Below are 10,849 nucleotides of genomic sequence, written 5' to 3'. Positions count from 1 at the left end.
AATAGCAACCTTAATGGGAGTGTCTTGATCCCATCTCTTCCCATGCAGCCATAATGGGTGATCAGTCGGCTCTGTGGCTTGACGCCATAAAGGAAGAGCTGCTCTCAATAGAAATGAACCAAATTTGGAAACTCAGCGTGTTGCCATATGGAGTCAATGTTTGACTTCAAGGATGACATTGAGATGCATAAAGTAAGATAGAGAAAGGCTATACCGAGGAGGGGGATAGACTTCGAAGAGACTCTCTCTAGTTTCAAAGAAAGACTTTCTATGGAAAGGCATATCTTTAGTGACTCCTTTTATTCTGGAGTTGCACTAAGTGTCTTGGTAGTGGTACTTAAAGTTTTCACATATTAATAATAGGATTTGGGTTCAATAAAGATGTCATGGATAAATGAATATATCTTAGGGACAGTGGGAGTCATACCATCATTTTGGAATTTGTGAGTTGTTGGTGTACTACTCTTTAGAAGTATCATTTTGTCCATGTTACATTGAGACCAAGCAAGCACTGGGTAATTCTTCTGCCCAAAGGTGATGAATTACTCCAGTGCATGTTGACTGTGTCTTGGAAGGAAACTTGGTATAAAAGATCTAGGTGGAACATTTTAGTCTATGTTCACCTAATGAAGATTCAAGGATTACTGATATTATCTCAAAAAGCCTATAATGAGAAGGTCCTTGAATTATCAACATGGATATGTGCCCCACTAGTGGTTCCTCTTGTGGTTAGTGATGATATATTCAGTCAAGTTTGTAGGTCCCAGGATCGGACAGGGGTAGATAAAGGGAATCTCCTATAGTTCCGCATTTGAGAATCTCATAAATGCTTGAGTTTACACCTGTCTCGGCATAACCTATGTGGTGGGCAGCTTAGAAGGTATCAATGTGATCCTATGAATGGATCATTGGAAAGCTGCCAAGAAGGTTGTGTGTAAGGGACTGAAGGCTCACATATAGTAGATCAGATGACCCTAAGGAAATTGGTTAATCTAATTCCGACTTTATAAATGTCGGATACTTAGAGTTCTGCTTAACGATATTTTGGCAGAAAATCTTAAATCGTGGAAGAACGTAAGATATACACCATTAGTTGCTTCCACCTTGGGTTTGGAGTTTATGGTGTATTGCAAGGCCTTAAGCTATGCCTTGTAGTTGCGGAATTTTGACTCAAGGTGTTACCTTGTTGATAATTGACAAGTTACTGAGCATGTGTTGTGATAATTCCGTTGCGGTTTTACTTTTTCAAGAACGACTAATAAAGTAAAGAATCAATGTGGACATATTGTCGTGAGGATGATAATTCATGATCAATTAATGTCTATTGAGTACATAAGTACCGCACTTATGTTAGCAGATCCAATAACAAAAGGCTTACCACTTGAGGTCGTTAATGACCTGTGGACCCCGATCCGAGAGAGGCGGCGGTGAGGGACGAGCCCCCCACGTGCTAACAGTCTCTATGGATCATCCACGTGAATGGAGAGCTCTACCAAGGAACTCTCGAAAGAATAATGCCCCTCACAGCATGAGTGGCGATACAAAGGTGAGATACCTCTCGATTCGGGGACTAGCCCAGATTCGAGGCGTACCTTAAACAAAGAAGAGTCGCCATCCAAGGAAAAAGGCAAATGGGCCCTGGATCCCATACTATGCTCTGTTGCAACGGATAACCAGAGATATAAAATAAGGTTCGTGCCTGGTTACGAATTCGGAAGGTCTAAAGAGCACCTCATCCGCCCAAGTGCAAACACCTGGTCTCTTATGCCATTTACTTAATAATTTTGAAGAGCTTTGGGCGAAAATCATATGAAATGGGAATGAATATCTCCGAGAAGACGTCTATCTAATCATGCATGTCTCGGAGATGAAATCAAAGGCACACAAGATAAAATAAAATAAATAAAAAAATATGTGTCACCTAAGCATAGCTAGGTTATAAGTGACATGCCTAATGGGTGTCTAAGTTCTGATGAACAAACACATGCATGACACACCAAAAAAGTATAAGGTCTGCGCAATAAAGTAAGAAAACACTGCAAAACATAGAAAAAGACTCGATACCATACAACCCTAAGACTCTAATCTATACCTAGGCCCGAGTCTTTAGATGATCTGATGTTCATCCAAAGAAGCCTACGTATCCCCGCCTCCACGAGAATCAAGGCAACGTAGTTCTTCGCACCTATTCTAAGCTATGATGCCTAAGACATCTAGACCTCTATCCTAGACTCGATCTAAAAGACCAGACTAGCTCTTAAAGCTTCTTGTGTGATTATTTAAATTCCAATGGATTGTAGATTTTAGGACACCCTATATGTCCTAACTAAATGCAAGTTGGTTAGCCCTAAGCTAATGCAGGTGGTTCCTATAATCTATGTGTAGCTAGACTATATATCCTAAGAAAACAGTAGGATCTATCGCATCTTAGACCTAGTCATCAATTGGCGATGTGGATCGCCAACTGACTGGACGGAGGCGCTCCTATAACTCTAGGACAAACTCCTAACTCTAACACAAACACAAACAAACCACACAACACATCAAAGACAAACTCAAAACTTTAAAACTCTTTATCTAGGACAAACTCCTAACTCTAGAGGAAGATCTTGTTGAAAACAAGGTTTTGAAGATTTTTGGTATTTTTTCTTAAAATGGGTAAATGATTTATTTACAAAGGTTTGGCTGGACTTGAGATGTGGATCCCAAACTGCACTACGTACCTCGTGGAAGAGGATCAAGCCAACGTAGTTCGGAACAGATTTCCTAACTACTCCTAATGACTCAAGATTTTAGAGATTTTTGGTTTTTCAGATGTTTTTGATATTTTGGTTGTTTTATAGTATTTTTGACTCAAGGGGGACAAATCCTATCATCATAAGGGGAGGACAGACTCCTGATATCCCGCAAAGGTTGGACAGCATCCTATGCTTTGCGGTGAAAAGAACAGAAACACAGCTCTGCAAGGGTTGGACAGCATCCTATACCTTGCAGGAGCGGATAGAAAAAAACATGATACGATGAGAGGTTGGATAAAATCCTAACCCCTATGATGATAGAACTGACTCCTGAAAGAAAGACAGACTCTCTAGCTAAGGACAGACTCCTAGGCTAAGGACTGACTCTGAAAATAGGATTCTAAGAAGGAGGTGCTAATGAGACAAAGCCTGTCTCCTAAAAGAAAATAAGATAAAGAAGGGTGCTAGTGAGACTATCAAGCTAAGATAAAGCTCACAAGTAATAAGGAAAAAGAAACCTTGTGCATATTTGGCAAAGGTAAAACAACCAGCCGGGCCGGACAGCTACCTAGCCCTAGGGTGCAACAAATGTGCAACCCAATACCCATAAGGATAAGGGGTATGTTGCCAAGCCGAGTAGGATGTTCTCCCAAAAACCAAATGATGCACAAAGAGAAGGTTTAGTAAAAGAATGAGACTGGGTAAGTCTATTATACACATAGGTAGGATAGAGAAAAATGTGAACAAGGAAAAAGAGACCTTGTGCATATTTGGCAAAGGTAAAACACCCAGCCGGGCCGGACAGCTACCTAGCCCTATGGTGCAACAAATGTGCAACCCAATACCCATAAGGTAAGGGGTATGATGCCAAGCCGAGCAAGGTGTTCTTCCAAAAACCAAGAGACGCACAAAGATGAGGTTTAGAAAGAAAAATGAGATTGTGAGAGACTCCTAAACAAAAAGATAAGCTCCAAGAGAGGTGCTGACGAGACACGGCATGTCTCCTAAGGATGGACTCACTAACGAGACAAAGCTTGTCTCTAAAGGATACAACTTTCTCTGTCTGAGACATAGCCTGTCTCCCTGAGAGGGCTCTAGAGAACTCTTTCATTGCCCTTGCAATGAATGGATTTCTAATTTCTAGGGGATACACACCATAAAGACTTGGATAAGTCTTTAAATAAATGAGAGGAGTGCTATTTGGACTAAGCAAGTCCCCTAAGGATGGGCTTAGGCTAGCGCCTTCATCGCCCTTGCAACGAGAGGGAATTCTAATATCTAAAGAATTTTAACAGAAATCTATAAGACTGTGTTAGTCTATCAAAAAGAGAAGAAAAGGCTACCAGATAATCACAAATTTTATTCTAAGAATAAATCAAGTGCTAAGCAAAGAAGAATATACAATCTAATAGCAATCATAAAATGATAAATAACATTAATTAGTCCAGACCAGCCGCTGGATAGCCTAATAAAGTAAAAACAATACCAAAACACTTCAAAACCAACCACAAACCCCAATACGGGGACTCCAATGAAATCAGATGATGCCAAAGTAATCATCTTATATCATATACACATGATAATATTTCTAATCCCGCCTTGAGATCAGACAGTACTCATGTTGAAATCCAAGTAGTGACTTGGTTTGGCAACCTAGAGGGGGGGTGAATAGGATGTTTATAAAACTTTTACCTTTTGAAAACTTTTACTAAAATTCCACCCAAGACTTATCCCTTGTTTAATTAAGTTTGAAATAGTTGAACTTAAACAATATTACAAATTAATAAAAGTTCAAAAACCCTTGTTAATTAGCAAACTTAATTAGGTGATTTAGCCTAGTTAGCAAGGTACCAATATTCAATCAAAACCAAAATGCTAACTACTCACTCAATTCCAAATATGTAAGAATGCAAGCACAAATAAATAAGAAAGTGAGAGGGAGAGAAAGATAGAGAAATACCAACACAAGTGACACAAAGATTTATAGTGGTTCGGCAAACGGCCTACTCCACTCTACTCAAGGTCGCACTTGAGGATTTCCACTATTGAGACCTCCACGACGCCCGGCTCCGAGGCTTTTACACTCCAAGGGAATTAGATAAGGATGCCCTTCCACCTTTACAATGACTCTCCTTCTCCGCCGAGTTCTAAGCGCTTTCTCCCAAGGGAATTAAACACGGATGCCCTTGCCACCGATCGAATAAAGAAGAAGATAAAAGCTTTGCCTCTATGTAGGCTACAATGCAAGTTGAAGCTCCAAGGATGCTCTCAAGAATAAACAAGTTTAAGCCTAAACCAATCTCAAAAGATTTTCTCAAATCAAGGCACAAAGAGTTTGGTTGGTGAGAGAATTTAACCAAAAATAGTTCACAAATGATTTTCTATGGTTTGTTGAAGTTGGACAATGTTCCTCTCTTGTTTTAGACCCATTAGATGGGTATATATGAAGTCCCAACTCCATGTGACCGTTTGGGGGGTAAAACAGTCAAAACTGGGTCAAAAAATCAACTAGTCGTTGGGCCTCCAACGGCTATAATTTTTTGAGAAAATACACTTCTCGGAGTTCCGAGAGTTTTCTCGGAGCTCCGAGGGTTTCTCGGAGTTCCGAGAAACCAAACAGAGATTTAAGTTTAAGAACCTGGTGCATTTCTCGGAGTTCCGAGACTGGTTTCCAGCAAACAGTGTCGAACTTGTAAAATTCATATCTCCCTCATTTCTCTTCGGATTTTGACGTTCCTATACTCTACGGATATGAGAAAAATGAGAGCTATCTGTTAAAAATATTTTCAAAAATATTTGAAAATGTTTTAAATAAGTTTTGATAGGATTTAGTTGCTGGTCCAGGTTGTTGCTTCGGAACTCTGTTTTGTTCATTCTTGTGTTGAATGCCATATGGGTCCCAACATGTTGGTACACCACCATGGCCATTCACTTATCCATTTAAGTCCTTAAAGGGTGTGTTAGTCTCTTTGAAAAACATATTTTAGGGGTTTTAAGATGTGCCTTGATCAAGAGAAAACACAAGAGAGAAAGGTGATACATACTACCCTTTTGAACACTCTCTTGAATGAACTCTTGAGCCAATCTTCATTTGATCTTCAATGTGGTTCTTGGATTGCTTGTGGGATCTTCACTTGAGCTCCTTGCTTTAACATCTTCCAAGGATGATGCCACCAATGTGTTCAAGCTCCTTTGCATGTTGATCCTCAAGCATGTGTTGTGTTGCATTGTGTAATGGCGATATGACATGTCAAGCATGTCAAGTTCCTGTCTAAGACACAACACTCAAGGCAACTGATCAGTCCATAAACGACTAATCAATTTGTGTTTGTTAATCATCAAAACAAGGTGATTGAATGAACCCATGGGGAATCCTTGGGGAACCCTTGGGCTTACAATCTCCCCCTTTTTGATGATGACAAACCAAATTGATTAGATAGGTGGGAGGAACCTCTTATGAGGATTAGATGGACAATTTAATCATGACTACTCCCCCTCAACATATGCATGAGATATATTCAACAAGGTATAATACAAGAATGCATATGATAATGGATCTAATCAATTATACAAATTCTCCCCCTTTTGGCATAAGCAAAAAGGAAGAATTAATCACTTAAGCACAATACATAAAGCATCAAGATATACAATGAGAATATGATGCTCCCCCTAGTTTCTTATCATGATTTACCAATTAAATTAATGTATATATGGCATGATAAGATATAATCAACATAGGAAAGGAATGACACAAAACAAATCAAGCCTATGTTGGAAAAAACAAAGAGACATTCCAAATTTAGCACAACTTTTTAGGGTATATCTTAGTATATATATAATTCCAATATAAATCTACCCTATGACCCAAAATATAGTAATAAATTAGCAAGTTAAAGCTTATATTTTACTTATCATGAAAGAAATTAAGCAAGTTTTAGACTTAGCATGATAAGCCCCCTTTTGTTTTTAAAATTCCTATTAGAATCTTATCATGAGGTGATGTGTAAGTATAGACTCATCATGATAAGCAAGAATATATATATTTCAAGTTAAAAATATATTCTTAAATTGTCATGCATAGAAATGGACATTTGATCCTAATATGGCTAACTATTAGGATATATGGCATGACAGTGAAACTTATCATAAAAATACAAATTTTCAAGTGAAAGTACACATGATAAGCAATCAAATTCATAGAGATTAAGATTACAAAGTATAATTTTCTCCTATGAATGGGAAACAAGAAAGATATTCAAGATTGAGCACAAAATTCAAAAAGATGAACATTTAAGCCTTTTTTTTGTTTTTTTTTTTGTTTTTTTTTTTTGTTAAAGTATGAACATATAAGCACATATAGGTGGGGAATGAAAAAATGAACTATATAAGCAAGTCATTATAGTCATTTTAAACATGAATATAGCAAAGGTAATCTCTCCCCTTTGTATTTGTCATTTGCCTTATATAAAAACAAGGTATGACATTACACAATAGGCCAAAGATATGACAATTGAATGCTTGGCCATCAAAACTTATTCTTGGAATAGATGATACCAATCTAGATCATCCAAGATAAGTCTAAAAGCCTAAAAGATATGACTTTAAGTCCTAGGCTATGGGCTTTTTGTCTTAAAACAGTCACATGCTAGATGATACCAATTTAGGAGCATAAGACAAGCCCGAACTAACCACATATGGAGCAATCATGGCTCCTAATGGGTGTACTTATCATAATCCAAATGATATATACATTGAGTATCATATGATAAGCCACTAAGGACAAATCTTGACCTTTAAGCTCCCCCTTTGAAAGAGAGTCATGCAATGCATGAATCCAAAGTGTAGTCCTAACATAGAATCTAAGGATCTTCAAATGAATGATTTTAGATCAACCCTTGGGCTACGAAGACACTTTACTCTCCAAGTGTCGGTTTATCATGATAAAATGATAGTCATAGTCTAGCTCATCATGATAAACAAGCATAGCACAAAAGATGTTCAATCTTTGGCTCATGCTCCCCCTAAATGTGATATAATATTTTTCAAATTTAAGTTTTACTTCCCTAAGTATGCAACATATATAACTAGCCAGGGAGATCACATGTAAATGTATACCTATTCATGTTTGAGAGGTAGGCACAATGCCAATTTGTTAAATATTTTAATTACGGTGAGTGTACCATCTCCCTCTTAGAATCTAAGAAGGCTAAGGGCACCAATTGAGTGACTTTTAAGTTAAAGTTTGACATCTCATACATGTAGATATAATCAACCAAGGGGTGATATCTATAGAATATATATATATATATATATAAGAATTCCAATTTGACTTGATTCTATAGAACTTAGACATAGAAGAATGGACATTAAAGAACCATGTCTAAGAGAGACATCCATGGCTCATGAGTGAGAGTATACCACTATGGGTAATCATGAGGAAGATATGATCTATATCAAAGCTTCCATGGATAGTCTACCATGTTTGGACACAATGATCATGATACATAAGGTACATGGTCCAAACATCTTCTTCCTACATTCACATACCACAAATGTAAAGATAAGGCATTAAGCACATAGTGCATAAGCCCATTGAAAACCAAGATGTGTGGGAGATATATGTTCCCATCATAATCTAGTGTACACAATCACCATAGTGAATTTTAATTTTACTCAAGTGAGTAAATGCCCAAATATGATTCTAGATTCCTATGATATTTTCATTTCAAGTGATACATTGAATCTAGGCATATTTTCAACTTCCTTACAAATTATATCCTTTTATGAATTTTGGGAAGAGACCAAGGATTTTAAAACCATTTAGGTTCAAGTCTTAAACCTATGGGTTTCCTTTGGTTTTGCTAGAAAGATGTGATCATTTAATGTAATTACTAGCAACTACCAATATGGGTTCAAATGCTAAGGATATACTTGTAGATTTAATTTGAACACATGGGCAAGTGATGTGGTTGTATATTCTATTAGGATCAAATTATGGTTTTCACATTAAATTCTATAGTGGCATGAATGTGGATGAATACTAAGTGCAATAAGATCTAAATCATAGTGTGTGCACTTAGAGTAGAACGTATAGATACATGAGAATCAAACAAGAATAAGTACATGGTATCTACACAAACAAATCTATCAAAAGATATTTCATTTTAAGCTCATTACTCCTAAATCTACTAATCATATGATGTGATTCAAGTAGGGGATTTTGGAACCCAAACCATCTTGGTTCCAAGCAAGTTTGCTCTAGGTGATAAGTCCTTTTTAACCCAAACAAACTTACTGCTTTTTACAAATCTAAACATACATTTAGATTTGTAATGTCCAAATCTACCACAAAAATCACAAGACATATATGAGTAGGTAGATGGACGGGATGAACATGATGATCTACAAGAATGGTCATGATGGCAATTATGTTTTACACTTTCTTGTAGTTTGTAATTTTCCAACTCAAGTTTCTCATTCTTGATTTTCAAATCATTGATTTCCATTTTGAAGTTATTTGTTTCAAGAGATGAGGAATTCTTGATTTTATCTTCTTCTTCTTTAAGGAGTTCATTTTCTTCTCTTAGTGATTTAATGGTTTCACTTAGTTCGATAAAATTATTTTCAAACATTTCATTCTCTTCACTAAGATGTGCATGGTCTATTTCTAGTGACCTAAACTCCTTGTGAATACTAGCTAAATTATTTTTCAAGTTTGAATTCTTAGTTAGTTGATCCTCAAGTTTCTTATTCAAATCTTGAAAAGCACAATGTAGTTCTTCAAATGTGAAATCAATATTTTCCAAAGCATTTTCATTAGATTTCTCAATTATTCCACTTAAGCATAGGATTTCACTTTGACAAGATTTTTCAAGTTTGTTTAAAATCTCTTTAGCATTAGTACATGAGGATACCTTCTCATAAATGTGTGGTGGTAATGCACAACATGTTGCAATTAGGGCTTTCGTATTTAATAAAGATAATTTTTTATTATATTCATTTAATCCTTTAGATTTAGCATTTAAAATAAATCCATTTTCAATTATCTTTACCATATCTTTATCTAGACCTTTTAAGTATGTCTTCATATGGATCAACCATGATCCATAATCCGAACCATCCAAAATAGGTAGTCTAGATCCCATCTTTTAAGTTGCCAAAAAAAAACTAGATCGTTCAACTCTTAACCGGTTAGGGTCTTAATCAAGAGCCCAAGCTCTGATACCAATTGAAATCCAAGTAGTGACTTGGTTTGGCAACCTAGAGGGGGGTGAATATGATGTTTATAAAACTTTTACCTTTTGAAAACTTTTACTAAAATTTCACCCAAGACTTATCCCTTGTTTAATTAAGTTTGAAATAGTTGAACTTAAACAATATTACAAATTAATAAAAGTTCAAAAACCCTTGTTAATTAGCAAACTTAATTAGGTGATTTAGCCTAGTTAGCAAGGTACCAATATTCAATCAAAACCAAAATGCTAACTACTCACTCAATTCCAAATATGTAAGAATGCAAGCACAAATAAATAAGAAAGTGAGAGGGAGAGAAAGATAGAGAAATACCAACACAAGTGACACAAAGATTTATAGTGGTTCGGCAAACGGCCTACTCCACTCTACTCAAGGTCGCACTTGAGGATTTCCACTATTGAGACCTCCACGACGCCCGGCTCCGAGGCTTTTACACTCCAAGGGAATTAGATAAGGATGCCCTTCCACCTTTACAATGACTCTCCTTCTCCGCCGAGTTCTAAGCGCTTTCTCCCAAGGGAATTAAACACGGATGCCCTTGCCACCGATCGAATAAAGAAGAAGATAAAAGCTTTGCCTCTATGTAGGCTACAATGCAAGTTGAAGCTCCAAGGATGCTCTCAAGAATAAACAAGTTTAAGCCTAAACCAATCTCAAAAGATTTTCTCAAATCAAGGCACAAAGAGTTTGGTTGGTGAGAGAATTTAACCAAAAATAGTTCACAAATGATTTTCTATGGTTTGTTGAAGTTGGACAATGTTCCTCTCTTGTTTTAGACCCATTAGATGGGTATATATGAAGTCCCAACTCCATGTGACCGTTTGGGGGGTAAAACAGTCAAAACTGGGTCAAAAAAT

Source organism: Tasmannia lanceolata, unplaced genomic scaffold, assembly GCF_043159265.1.
Source record: "Tasmannia lanceolata isolate RefF3 unplaced genomic scaffold, GAP_Taslan_0.1 ptg000018l, whole genome shotgun sequence".
Taxonomy (NCBI): domain Eukaryota; kingdom Viridiplantae; phylum Streptophyta; class Magnoliopsida; order Canellales; family Winteraceae; genus Tasmannia; species Tasmannia lanceolata.
Note: the sequence above shows the minus strand (reverse complement) of the source record.